We start from the raw sequence: 14,655 nt of genomic DNA, 5'->3' as shown, positions 1-14,655 counted from the left end.
ATAGATAGATCAAATCAGACTTTTCAATAACACAACCTTTTATTGCCACAGGTTGAATCCATACCAGTCAGGCCTTGTTTTAAAATGCTGAGAGCCTGCTGCCCTTTCTTCCTCTACAGCGCTGACATTTTCTGAAATCCTTTATGACTTGATGTGGTTTTTATATCCACTCTGATGTCTTTGTGGTGAGGACCTCAGGGACAAGATGAAATACTCACTGTGAGGTGAGTATTATGAGGTGGAGTAACCACCTGAGGTCAGGGCTCCATCTTCACACCTCTGCACAGTCTGAGGCTCCGAACGCATTCTCGACCTCACAGCCTCCTGTGGGAAGACAGACCAGAGCAATCAATCACTGTCCACGCACCCGTCTAGATGACCACATAGAGGACATGATGGCATTAACTTTCACAGTTTTCCACAGTTTTCTGTCAGGGCACAATGTAGCTAAAGGTTAATGAGTCTCTACATCAGTCTCAGCTCTGCGCTCGGCAAATTAAGCGGTTCTCCTGTCTCATCCAACAGGATGAAATGTAAAACTCTGAGACACCTGTACTCTGAGTGACCATCATTGATGATTTATGAATAATTACAAACCTGATCTTTGTGCAAGGTCATCGTTATCAATGTTGGGAGTAATGTGTTACTAGGTTACTACACCAAAGTCTCAGTCAACCCTGAGAAATTACTGCAATGACACATTAAGAGATTTAAATTAAGCTGAAGCTTTAAAAAAGTCCACTTTTTGTGTAAGAGTGTAAGAGAAGAATGGAACCAGCAAAAAAAGGCAAACTCCTGCACACTGTCTCAAGAGCAAAAAAAAACAAACATATGTGGCCAAAGTCCACAATTGAGTCATCATGTTGCCAGTGTACTTCATAAATCCCAATGTTGCCAAAGTCAAACACACAAGTCCAAACATTGTCAACATCTGAAACAGAAATCTCAACGTGGCCAATGTCCACAATAAGTCTCAATGTTACCCAATGTCCATAATAACGCCAAACGTTGCCAATGTCCACAACATCTGAGGCACACATCCCAATGTGGACAATATTTTGTGTACACACACGCCCACCCGCACACACGCGCACACACACACACACACACACACACACACACACACACACACCTAACTCTAAGACTCTACCAACAGAGGTGAAAACTGCTCAGGACTCACAATGATGAAGCCATCCATGAAGGATCCAACACAAAAGGCTGCCAAAAACTACCCGCCTGCTGCCGTCCACAGATGGTACCTCAGCATACGATCCTGCACCACCAGCTTCATCCTGCAGCTCCGTCCTGCAGGCCAAAAACTCTGTACTCTTAACTGCCAGTTTATCACCAGGAGACTGTGCTCAGATGCACGAAAAACTGCTTCGTGCACACTTTCTTGTCCTATTCACACATATGGCTTGGATACACAGTTCATATTCATCATCGACACCAATCTTAGGTTTGTTATTTCTCTGAGAGCGCTGCTATGGAGGACCGAATGTAATTATATTAATCTGCAGGAAGACATCCAGTAAATGTAAAGTCAGACATGATCAGTGGAGAAAATCTGAAGGGTTTAAAACTGTTGGCAGAGGCAGAAAAAGGATGAAAAATTTAAGATAACTCATTGATTGTCTTTTGTGACACAAGAGAATTTGTCGCTTCAGTTCGGAGGTGGCTCATTAAGCTCCTCAGTTCATATCAAATGTTGTTTGTTCACAGTGCACAGTAAAAAAAAGTGACTGGTTGGCCACCCCTGCACCCGTTGAAATCTTTTATTTAACTGAAGTAACCAAATAAATAATGCACTCTTAGAGCCTTTGCTATTCATCACTCTCTCAACATTTGTTACTCCTGTTTGCAGAAACAGGTCTTACTGACTTATTGATTCTATTTTTTTTTTCGATTGTGTAAAAGTCTTTCCCTTTTCAGTCTAAACACCTTTTAGTCCCTGAGAACAGATTGAGGGGCTATGGTGTTTTGAATCAGAGTGCAGTGCATGCTGGGAGGAAAAAAAAGCTCTAAGATTCCTCTCACACATCAGCACCTCTCAATCAGTCACAGCAAAGTGAGTCGCAGTCATTAACAGATTCAAGCTTCTTAGTTCGCACTAGTTCAAAAACCAGTCGAGCTCCCGCTCTGTATGGATTATGATTTCTGATCACATTAAAGTCAGCCAGCTCTCTAATTACTGTTCAGAGCACAGGGGCCATGTTCATCCTTGGCACACATTCATGCTGTCTCAATACGAGCAAAGAGTGACCGCGACACTTAGTCAGCTTTCATTTCAGCCCTTCTTAATGCTGACAATCAGAATTAAGTCTTTTGTGCAGAGCTGCTGCTGCTGCTGCTGCCGTGAGACTGCAGGGACTCTCATGTCTGATTCTCTGCTCCACTTTTCTGTCTCCACCTCCCATCTCTCGCTCCGTCTCTCTCAGAGCTGCTTCATTTCACTCCCACATACTCCTGTCCCCATTAACATCATATTTTCTCACCATTATTCATTCTTCTTCTATATCGCCCTGACTAGACTGCTGGTATTAGACAAATCCTCAAAATCACAGATTATGCCTCATAAAATATATTCAAATGTTCATAGGCGACATTGTTCAACATTTTTTTTCCCAACATAAATCTAAAACTGTGATATCACTGTGGTTTGGATCGAAGAAGAAGGCTGCTATTTTTTATCCTGGGCAATATTTGATCATATTTTGGGAGTTTAAATGAGTACAAAACACTGCTGTAGCAGACTGATTTACCTTAGCAGATAAACAAACTTTTATTAAATGTTTTGATTATGTCAGTCACAAAAACCTCAAGGAATTATTTAAACTTTAAATGTGGGCTTTATTGTAAAATACAGTATTTAAAATAAGTGTGTGTATACACCTTCAAAGTAGGTCCACTGACAGTTGTTGTTTTTGTCCCAGACAGACTCAGATTGTTATTGTGAGTGTCACAGAACAGATCCCTGAAGAGATGGGTCTTTGTTATTACAGAGAAAAATGATGAGTTAACCACGAAACAGCTGTGACATCACTCTCTACAAAAGCCCCAGAGTCCATTGACTAAACACTACTTTCAAGTCCACATGATACCTTGAGCAGTGCCAACGGGGGTCTGTACAGTTGCCTTTTGATTTGTTTTATAGATACACAGATACACACACACACACACACACACACACACACACACACACACACACACACACACACACACACACACACACACACACAAACAAACCTGTTCTTTTCTTCATGACAAAGGAAATAATGTTTACAAAAGGTAAAGGGGTGACAATGGATTTGAAGTGTCTGAACAATGTAAATTCTGATTGGTGTTTTTTTTTTTTTTTTTTTGGGGGGGGGGGTTGTTGTTTCATTCATCACCATAAGTCCATTAATTTACACGACTCCTGTTGAAAAATTAAACTCCCAGTTACTTTATAGTCCATGTATTTATGGCACGAAAACGCTCTCTCTCCTGTCCTCTAGTTTAGTGATCTTAAATGACCGTTTTAGACCTATAAAATGCTGCATCGATAAACATCATGTCAACATGATAACTCCGCCTCAGCTGTCAGTTAACTTGACCTACTTTTGAGCCTCTTTGTTCCTGATGATCACAGCGTTTTCCCCCGGCACTGCAGCTGTGGGTCACAGGTGGCCTCTACATAGGTCCGCATGCAGCAGAGGTAACAGTAACAGTATATTGTTCATACTCCCTGTGGCTGAATGATATGTCCATCCTGTGTGAGGGGACTGTCCTGAGAGCAGTCAATGAGACACATCCATCCAGAGAACATGTTAAGATATGTTAAGCCACTGAGACAGGTGAGAAAAAGGTTCAGCAGCGGAACCTGCAGAGGAGCGGGAAACTTCTTCACCTGTGTGTCACCCTACCAGCTCAGTACTGACTCACTGTGCAGTTTTGTTCCTGTTGAGACTCTCTCATAGCAGCAGTGTGTAATGACCCACTGAGGCATGCTGGGAAATGTGACACTACAACAACAGATGAGACGAGGGTCAACGGCTAATGAACGGAGGCTGCAGACGTCTTTATCACCATGAGAAGTTACACCACAGGGCATCACAACAAGCGAATGAGACCGCTGCAAATTGTCAAAAGAAGCCTGTGAGGGACAAACTTAAAGAGCAAGTGTGAGAGACCTGAGGAACCACTGGCAGGACTTTGCTTTTCAGAAGTTTTCAGGAGTATTAATCAACTCCAGATAAAAATGGTTGTGTCTTTGATAGCTCACGCTGAGGTCAGCAGGTGAGACTGGAGAGGCTGATAGCTTTCACTCAGATGCATTCTGCACACTTGTAGCAAAATGCCTCGAATCTTCAACTAAGTAGTAAAAATGTTATTTTGGAGCTGGGTGAAATGGACAAGAAAAAGTTACATCCTATTGATGACACTAATGTCAGCTGCTTTTCCACAGGTGTTTGATGCATTATCCTTTCTTTGTTTGGAGTGCGATGAGTGTCAATATTCATGAATGCACACAACGATTCACTCATGTATTCTGTGATTTATCTATAAATGACTCTATCTGCAAAAAGATTTTCAATGCACACAAGAATATCTATCATTGTATATGAATGTAAAACAAATACAAAAAAATAGACTCAAACACACATATATGTTGTTTATGTAATAGAAATCAACAAATATGTGATATAGACTGGTGTAGTAATGACGTATTTTTGTAGGCCAACCCGAAAAAAAGGCGCCGGTGGTTCCTTCGAAAATCCTCCTATGGGATTTTTGCATTGGATTTTGGATCATTGCAGAAAATAAGCTCTGTGTCAAACACACGTTTCTGATGTGTAGCTGTTTTGTTCAGCGGGATAATCTTTACAGATGAACATCATTTATATGAAGTTTGAAGAGTTAATGCAGCCGAGAGAAGTAAAAAGCTAACGTTATGCTCTAGCGAACTACACCGCGGTCGATTTATAATGACGTTACGACCGTTATGCTTCATCGATCTAATCATCGGATTTGACAAGCTAGCTAAACGTTAGCTTAATAAGTTGTTTATTAACCTTATATTTGCAGGAACACTGAAAAACATGACTAGAGGCTGTAAGGAGGATTAGGGAGAGAGTTCCTGGCGTGATGACGTTTAATGTCTGTGACAACCACTGTAGTTTCAGTTAGCTACTTGTTAGCAACCGCCGTTTAAAGTTCGCATAAAAACTTAAAAATTCACAAGTGGGGTCTTAGTTAGCATAGTTTAGCTCGTCTAACAAAACGTCAACATCTCTTCACCTTGTGTTAACCACAGACCTTATTTCAGGCATCTAACCACAAACCCATTCAAAATTCCCATTGACTTTTAGAGGTAAGAACCACGGCGCTAAAATGCTGACTCACTTCCTGGTTTTAGGACTCAAAACTACACCAGTCTATACTGTACATATGCTGAATATTTAAAAGTATGAGCAATTTGGATCTGGGTACATTTATCTGTGTTCACAAATGGTTTGTTTTGTTTGAGCCTTACTGGATTTGTGTGTAGGATTTTTGAGACTCCCCTGCCATGCTTTGATCCACAAATTAATTTCTTTCTGCAGGGAATTGTCAGTAGCCTATCAGATGTCTCCTTCTTATTGAGCTAATTGCAGTCGTATAGATTCGGGGGTTATGTTTTAATGTGATCACTAAGCGTTACATCTGCACAGACAGCGATTACCCTATGATTCAAGTCATCTTTATGCCATTTTGAGGGGAACAAATAGTCACTGTGATTGTCGTACTACAGATGGAAAGTTGTCTATTGTGGTAAGTATACTGACAGCTTGTCGTTATGCATCAACATACCTTGAATTTCCCTCGGGATCAATAAAGTATCTATCTATCTATCTATACAGTCTAACTGGTGTTGAATTAACTTTTATATTATGGCCAATGTGTTGGGAGCACAGCTTTTGGAGGACCCTTTGTTTACTATTGTAATCATGCTTATGATATAGACATAAGGTTTCTGTTGAATAAAATCATAAAATGATCTTACTATAGCATCAGACATTAAGGAAACATGCTATGTTAAAGTACAGCAGCCAGTATGTCCTCCTTCTAAGTTTATATTCTGGTCCTGAATGTTCTGTATTTGTTTGGACCAGAGAAGGTAGGCGGTTTTATGGCCCTGTCACGCAGACGTTTGCCCTTCGACTCTCAGTTTGCAACATAAACAGCAAACCAACAGGTGTGCAGTGATAGAAGCGGAAAGGAGAAAGATTTAACTGATTCTACCCGACCTAAAAAGACGCAGCATTTTTAAAATAAGCACGGTCAAACTAGGATCAATACTGGAGGAGGTTGTAACGCTGGCTAAACACTGAAGCTTCAGGGCGAGATGGAAACCTGTGTGAGTATGGGAGGGAGCTCTCTCAAATATAGTGCCCATTTTAATCGCTAGGAGTTACATAATGCACCTTCAATTTGAAAAAGTAGCATCAAGTGTTGAGTTATATTTCTATTTTTCAACCAACAGTTTATAACTGAATTTCCCTGAGGATCAAAGTATCCATCGATCTAATATGTTGTTTTTAAATCAATAGAGCTTGTCCTCATTTGCTTCATGCTGAACATGCACCAAGCTTTGATTCTGCATCATTTATTAAAAACTGGAAACATTTAATTTACATTTAATAACAACATATATTAAGCAACAAAAAGCACTTTTAAAAGTCACTTCATTTTGTGCATGAGCTGCTAAAAGCTGTGTATATACAGATGATGCATTGTGTTGACCTTTGCTAAAGCAGAGAGATGGCGAGCGTTTCTGTTCCAAAGTATGTATCACACACAGCTCCCTGAGTTAACACAGAGAGCAGCAGCGCTACATTTCAATCTATCTGCTGTTCCTCCGTCACAGGCTGTATGTATGTGAGCTGTTAGTCATGTGTCTGCAGAAAAAAAAAAACTCTGTCCTCACTTTATCTGGTTTGCACAAACAATAAGTAAGTAGCTCAAATGTGACGCAGCTCTGCTGGAAAACTATGCTACAGGGACTGTTTGTGACAGGAAATGTTGCTGGCACAGGCACTTGTGTTCAAACAGAGTTCAGTAAAAACAGCCTCAGCTTTATGAATACCTCTTTGCTTTTGCTTCTGAAGCTGTTTCTTTATTAAAACGTGCCATTTCACCCCCAGCTCTCCGCTCTGTGACCCACTTGGGAGCTCGGAGCGGCCGCCGGCCTCAGCTGGCTGCTCACAGCTGACAATGCACTCACACCTCGGCCCATATTATGTGAGCTGTTTCCATTTCAAAATAAGAAGACGCCCAGCGGTGTGGTGTGATGTTCCCTGTAATTGCACGCAAACATTTGCTAACAGTGAGACGGAGTGATAGAGCTGCTGATACTGCCTCAGTCTCAGTTCTGGTGTGCGTGAGAGTGCATCAGCAGAGCAAGCACAAAGTGCAAAAAGCTTTTCCAGAGTCAGAGTGTACTCCGAGTAAGATGAATGTTCTGCATTGTTTGTTCATGAACGCTGGAGTGGAAATTACAAATCACTTTTCTCATCCTAATCAAACTATCGTACACAGGTTTGTTGAAGCGAGCTGAGGCACGAGGGTGCAGGAGGGCTGGTGTTACGTAAGAGGACAGCACGTTTGACTTTAATGCAAGAAATCAGAGTCGACGTCCAAACAGACTTTACATAAGAATTAGAAAGAAGCCAAAGTGTTGGTTTGGATGAGAAGGTGGAAAGGAAGAGGAGAAAACGTTAAATTATTAAGTCTATTTAACTTGTGTGTCTTAAATTAGCGAGTTAAATATTTGTTTCTCCAAATTAGGTTGTCCAATCCAAATCTGTTTCATATGACAGCTGCTTGAGAGAAGACTTCATTTGAACAAAATCACAAGTATATTTCTAAACAATTTATAATTTTGCCAACATATTTGGACAATTCAAACAACTGTTGGTGCAAAAAAATGCAGCTTGTGGTTCCATTGCTGTGGTGTCAAACAGACATTCATATAATTTTAGTTTTATTAGTATGGTGTCAACGTTTTTATATCTGGTTTTGGCACTGAAATTCATTCCTATTTCCTGCTCAAAATCTGTCACCAATGTGTTACCACAATGATGTAAGAGCAGAGAATGAAAAATTATTTTGGGGTCATTTTCACATAGAGATGGAAAACAAGACACGTAACAAGAACTATTATCTCTCCCTCTTTTTCACATTTTCCAGAATCAGAATCAGGGTTTTGTGTCATTCAGAATCAAAAAATCTAAACATGGCTTTTTGCCCTGTCACGTTTGGATGCTGGTAACTTTCTTTGCATTTCATTGTATCTTATTTTATTCTGAAAATTGTGACTTTGAACAAAAATCTTCTTTCAGGTCTTTCAGGAGTCAAACTTGGAAAGTCAATACATTTTCACTCCGAAGAAATGTAACATCTGTTCGACACTTTAATCAAACAGATGTGCCACTCCTTAGAGTCCAAGTCAAAAAAGTCTGAGCACAGCAATGCACAAAACTGAAGTAGAATAACAAAGTAGAAAAAACGGAGGGAAGGAAGGAAATAGATTAAAGTAAAAACTATATTAGAAAATGTAATACAGCCTATGCACGACAGACAAAAAGCCTATAATCCGAGATTTCCTTTTTCCTCTCCTTAAACACGCTCTGATCTTGAGATGTGTGCAGCAGAAGCTCAGCTGTGCAACAGACAGAAGGACAGGACGAGCTCTCAGCATGTCTCAGATAAACTGTAGACTTCAGCACATTAATCTCTGCAGACTCACTGTAACTGCAGTTTTACTCTGGGATTAATGGGCGTGTGATGTATGCAGGGCAGCGTGTTTCACACTGAGAGGTGTCACAAACAGAGAGTCTGTGAGCATGCTCAGTTCAGGGGAGAGCTGCAGGACTCCACACAGTGACAGCAGTCTGCAGCTTCACCTTTTCTGAGCTCAGGAGCTTTTTAAAGGTGCAGATATACCTGCTTCTAAATCTGCGTACGGGTGTGCATAAAGTCTGCCTTGTGTTTCTTGCATCTGTTTGCAGGTGTCGCGCTTCCACATATAGGCGATGCAGACACAAACTGCAGTGTGCACATGAACAGTCGGGGGCAGCGTAGAGGCAGAGGGGATGTTACAGAGTCGGCACAGCAGCAGAGAAATCTGTGGAAGAAAGTTTCAAAGACAAACTGATTCAATGAATTTATACGACGTGCCGCTGACTTTACACAGAGAGTGTGTAATGCTTGTACAAATATCTGAGACGGATCTGTTCTGTTTTACAAGCAGACATGAAAACCTGCAATACTAATGGAAACAAGATCTGTGCTCGGTGCAACGAGCAACTCTGTAAACTGGAGACTTTTAGCTAAATGCCGTCCTGTTTGCATTTGTATGAGAAATGGATTTCAGAGAAATGGATTGCAGATGGTGGTGATGATGGTGTGTTCTGACTAAGGCCAGGCCGATATGAAAACTGGCAAAGTGACAGATATCGTTTTTCGATCTGTGTTCGGTCTGTAGATATACATAGATATCCAGAAGATATACACATTTATTTATTGATTATTCATATCCTGCACACAGGTCAGCCTGAGATCTCTGCTGTCAAATATATAAACAATTATGCTCATGACGCAGCCGGCTGCTTACTCCAACGCTAGGCTAAACAGCGAGTACATCTCTGGCCTGAGTGCTGCAGCTTCACAATGAATTTAAATGAGCTGAGTTCAGATTCAAAGCAGTGAATGAAATAAACTCTTTACACTTACAGCAATCCTGCCCTGCAATAATAAACTCCAGGCTATATTAAGACTGCAGGAACGGCAGATTTAGAGCATGCAGACAAAAACTGTGTCAGCCGTCCTTAATTAGCCGACAACATCCGCTCATTAAAACGTTTGCATCGCTCAAATACAGCACAGAAACGTTCCTGTTCTTCACGGCCTCCGTAGGAACCAAAGCTCTGATTGAAGCACTGACAGAACACGCTCGAAGATGATGCAGACGATCATAAAGCTGATTGTGTAATATCAGTTCAGACAGACAGACCTGACACCCGGATTAACAGAGCTCCCTCGGGTGTCTGTCTCATCCGTCGTATCGATCTCCGGCAGCCCTACGTCCGCCCGGCGGCACCAGCCGCGCCGCTAATTGGGGGAAAAACAGCAGAGCGAAGAGGCACAGACCTCATTGTGTCTTTGATCCATAAAACATGATGAGTTCAACTCCCGTCTCGCCTCTCCTTTCATTAACTTCATCAACATGCCAGGAAATGAATAAAACATCTGCAAGAGAATGAGAGTGGAAACAACAACAGGAAATGACTTCCCGCGGAGAACGTTTCGGTCAGGGACAAATGGGTTTCACACACGCACATGCACACACACTGCAGGTCAAAACTCAGGGCTAAAAACTTCAGGCGTTGTCATCGAGGTTGTGTGAGAGTTGTGCGAGCGGGTGACGCGCCACCTTTCCCATCCAACATCCGTCAACACCACCGTCAGTTTAACCTGCAGCTGCTGCAGAGAGGCGGAGCTCACGGCCGCCTGATGTCACCAGGACTGTCTGTGTGAGTCAGAGGAAGAAAGTACCGTCCAACACACACAGTGTGACAGTTACACAAAGTAACACAACACCTAACCCTACAGCATGCACAACACACACCAAACACAGTGTGACACATAATGCACGCAGTGGCACCTTCCTACAGCACGCATGAAACACACAAAGTTCAGCGGTTTAATGTAGGGGACGTTGCTCTGCAGAAATTGAGGAGTGATGATGTAATATCTTAAACTGCGGAGCCTGCAGGTGGAAGCTGGGGGGGGGGGGGGGATGGTTGAAAGTTTAAGTGCAGCGTTGGTAATAGACAGCAAAGCAATGACAGAGACATCAAATGTTGCAGCTTAAATAAACGCGACTTTGGACAACACACAGATCGTGCCTGAGTCCTCCTCCTCGAGTGGACTTGTGCACGGTGGCTGAGTACAGTGATTGGGTTGGCCGTGATAGAAGACGCATGTCAAGTATGAATCAGTGCAGCTTGAGTTGTACGCCAGCACGCACATGTCACTCTGTTAATAAAAGCAGTAGTAAAGTATGATAGATGACAGTGATAGATTGTGCAGTTTTAATTCATCCAGCACACAGCGAGGCGCAGCTCTGATGTACACCGGGCGCTGATGGTGGACCAGCAGGGGGGAGTGTGGCCCCTGTGTCAGGGGCAAAAACATTTATATAACCTGTGAGCACACGGAGCACACAGCATGCACGTTCACTGAGCATCACACACACACACACACACACACTGTCCTCTACAAAACTCACTGTATGCACCGACATGTCAGCACCCTGTCACCATAAGAGCTGTCCATGGTGCTGAACTGTTCCCCTCTCATTTCCACACTCTGGTTTCTCACACAGTTGTATCAAACAGGCTGAGCTCCCCACAGGACACACGAGTTATTTTAGAGAATTCACTCAGTTTCTGTTCCACTTCAGAGACGCAGACGTGGAGCCACAGAGCTCATTTGTTGGAATCTGTCTCACTTCCCCTGATAAAAATGGAAAAAAACTGGTAAGTCATCGTGCTCTAAATACCGTCGGAGTGGAAGGGCGCTCTCAGCGGTTCCACTGAAGCAGGCAGCGAGTGCGTGAGCTGGGCGGTCTAATAATAATACCAACAACACACCACATCTGTAATATCTGTGGTTCCCCTGCCACACGGGGTCACAGAGCAGGTTCCTAGCAACATGAAGAGGAACATTTGTGTGTTTTTATCTTTCTGCATGAGCAAACAGTCAGCACAGCAACCCGCTCCTATTTTTACACATCTCATGGTGTAAATGTTTTGTACATTGCTCCAGCACATTTCCTGATTAAGCTGCGACTATTTCCCTGTAAAGTGAGATGTTTTTTTTGTTTTACCAGTAACATATATTGCATCACTCTGTGTTTAGAGCAGCAACAGTCCATTGACAAAAACAACAGTTCTGCAGCTTACGTCTGTTAGTTTGTTGGTTGTTAGGGCTGTAACAAAATCCTGTGGGGTAATTTGGCCCAAAGTAAATAAACTCCCTCACAGCTGATTTTTTTTTTTGTCCCAGAAAGGCTCAGACTGTAATTCTAAGCGTGTGAAGACATTACAGAGAGGAGTCCTACAGAGATAGACCTATTTCCTGCAGCCCCTGAAACCCCCTCCCATCATTTCACATCAAGCATGATTAGTTCATACGGTGCCCAAACACACTTGCCTATGTTGTTGTTGGTTCACAAATCCTCTAAGGAGACAAAAGAAGCAACCATGACAACCACCCGCATCGTCAATTGGGGGACATGTTTTAGTCTCGTTTGGACAATGGAGTCCATCCTGCTTCTGTAGATGGAAACGATACAAATAAAGGTTCAATTTAAAGCTGAGAAACCTAACTTAGCTGTTTGAATCAAACGCAACGTGCATGTATTAACTAATAAAACAAACAAGTCTACCACATCTACTGTCAGTTTCTTTGCTTTATTTTATGAAACACACTCATTGTTGCCATTTTAAACATCAAACGTGTCAAATAAGATGTTCTAAACGATATGTGGAGACGGGGTTAGAGCAGCCACTCCTGCGCTCTGTGGAGTTTGGTGTTGTGGTGATGTAACAGCTGTGATGTCTTCCTGTTTAATAAAAAGCTCCATCTCCGCAATCCTGTCAAACAACCTGAGCCCGTTGACAACAAGCCTTTTTAATTTGGTGCATTTAACTTTAAAGATCTCTCTGCATCCATGACAGCGGCTCTGCAGCTGCTGCCCGACAAAATCTACTGGAGACGATCCAAAATATTTCCAACATGTCGCTCTTTGGGCCCGTGAGAAATGTAAGAAATAAGAACAGGTTGCAGGGTTGAGAATAATGTACCGTAAATTCCGTACTATTGAGCGCACCTGGATATAAGCCGCACCGGCTAAAAATAAGTAAATAAATGTATTTGTACATATATAAGCCGCACTTGATTATAAGCCGCAGGTGTCCACGCTATAACAAGAGCTATTTACACAGACGTAGGCTACCGGTAACATCCGCAAATACTGTAGCGTCCGTACGGACGTTAAAGGACGACGAGAGCGTTCAAATAATAACTTTTAATAACCCGATCACTGTCGGCCGTGACCACGCCGTTTACAGCCGAGAGCAACACATAACTTGCCGTAACAATCCAACTCTCTCCCCCAGCGTTCTCTCATACAGCCACTCAACACGTTCTCGCTGGTGCATTCACTGACTCTCCACATAATCGGAATTATGAACACATTATCAACTACTGACTTTACAACATGAACGTTACAATACGAAGCCTAGCCGACGGTGTCTGTAACACGGCTGATGAAAAAGATGACCGTAATATATTTCACAAGAAAAAGTCCATCCATTCACTGCCTCAGAATGACTTCATTACTCACTTCCTCAGTCTCTGTTGTCGCTGTCAGTGTCATCTTAACGTGCAGCAGCTCTGTTAGCTTCTTTGACAGCCAGGTCGATCGCCTTTAACTTGAAAGCTGCATCATATGTATTTCTCCGTGTGTTTTCCATCATGAGGGTGCGTGCATGAAGCGCAAAATGACTGATATTAAGATCCGACGTGACGATGTCAAATGTTTTTGCGGCAGAAGCTCATTGTCCCCCATAAAAAATCCATGCATTAGCCGCACCGGAGTAGAAGCCGCAGTGCTCGAAGTGTGAGAAAAAAGTAGCGGCTTAAAGTCCGGAATTTACGGTAATTATTCTTTAAGAGGAACCTTTTCGTGTCGCTCTGTTCCTGCATGAGCAAACAGCGCGGTGATAGTTTAAAAGGATAGAAAACAAACAATTAGGGCCTTGGCAGGAGACGCTCGGCTGCATGCAAAGCAGCTTACGGGGTTTAAGGACAGATCGAGAATGTTTTATGGATAAATGAATGAGAGTTATACAATGAGACTGTGCTCCAGTTACAAAGAGACACTTTAATCCTGGCACAGTTATGAGAGCAGTAAGAGAGGTGCATGAACAATATGACCATCATCTCTGCCTCTCTGTAATGAACGACCACGCAGAGACCCTGACCTGTTACCTCTCTCACTCTCAACTCAAGCATCTGCACACTAAGGGACATGAATCCTGCCAGGACAAAAAAATCCTCTGGAATAAAGGGAATAATCCAGTCCTGTAAAAGCTTATGGATCTAGCACATATCAGTGACGTTCATGGTGGGATAGAGGGAGACCTGATCCATCACAGATGGTGTTGTTCTTTAGATAAAAGATGACTTATAATACAAAACCAACACATTAAAAGGTTTAAAGATCTGTCAAATGACATCACTAGATTTTCTACCCATGGTAAGAGAAATGTGATGATTTTATGTTTTGCAATAAGTGCTGACTCTGCAGTCCTTCATGTGAGCAGACAGAGGTCTGACACATTCATGGACATAAGGGAGACTGTGACGGGAGTTGGTCGTCTCAGAACCAGAAGGTCGGGGGTTCGAAACCCAGCTCCAACTCCGATGTGTCCTTGGGCGAGAAACGTAACCCTAAGTTGCTTCTGCTGCTTCGTTTGCAGTGTATGAATGTGATAACTTACTTCTGATGGTCACCTCACACAGGACCTGTGGTGTAAAAAAAAAAGTGTAATGAGTAATCAA

At 42.4% G+C, this 14,655-nt stretch overlaps 1 protein-coding gene across 3 annotated transcripts in view; it reads right to left on the bottom strand.

The window, feature by feature from the left end:
• Positions 1-14,655, bottom strand: part of lrfn2b (leucine rich repeat and fibronectin type III domain containing 2b) — a 150,558-nt gene that overhangs the window by 67,777 nt on the left and 68,126 nt on the right. The window contains exon 3 of one of the 3 annotated variants that reach the window (XM_079339918.1): positions 219-324. The exons of 1 other annotated variant lie outside the window; for it this stretch is intronic. The gene's annotated coding sequence lies outside the window, so the exon portion shown is untranslated. The remainder of the gene's footprint in view (positions 1-218; positions 325-14,655) is intronic. One more of the 3 variants, XM_079339919.1, reaches the window with a different exon arrangement.

This window comes from Symphodus melops (genome assembly GCF_947650265.1).
Source record: "Symphodus melops genome assembly, chromosome: 1".
NCBI lineage: Eukaryota > Metazoa > Chordata > Actinopteri > Labriformes > Labridae > Symphodus > Symphodus melops.
Note: the sequence above shows the minus strand (reverse complement) of the source record. Positions and strands in the feature narration are given on the sequence as shown.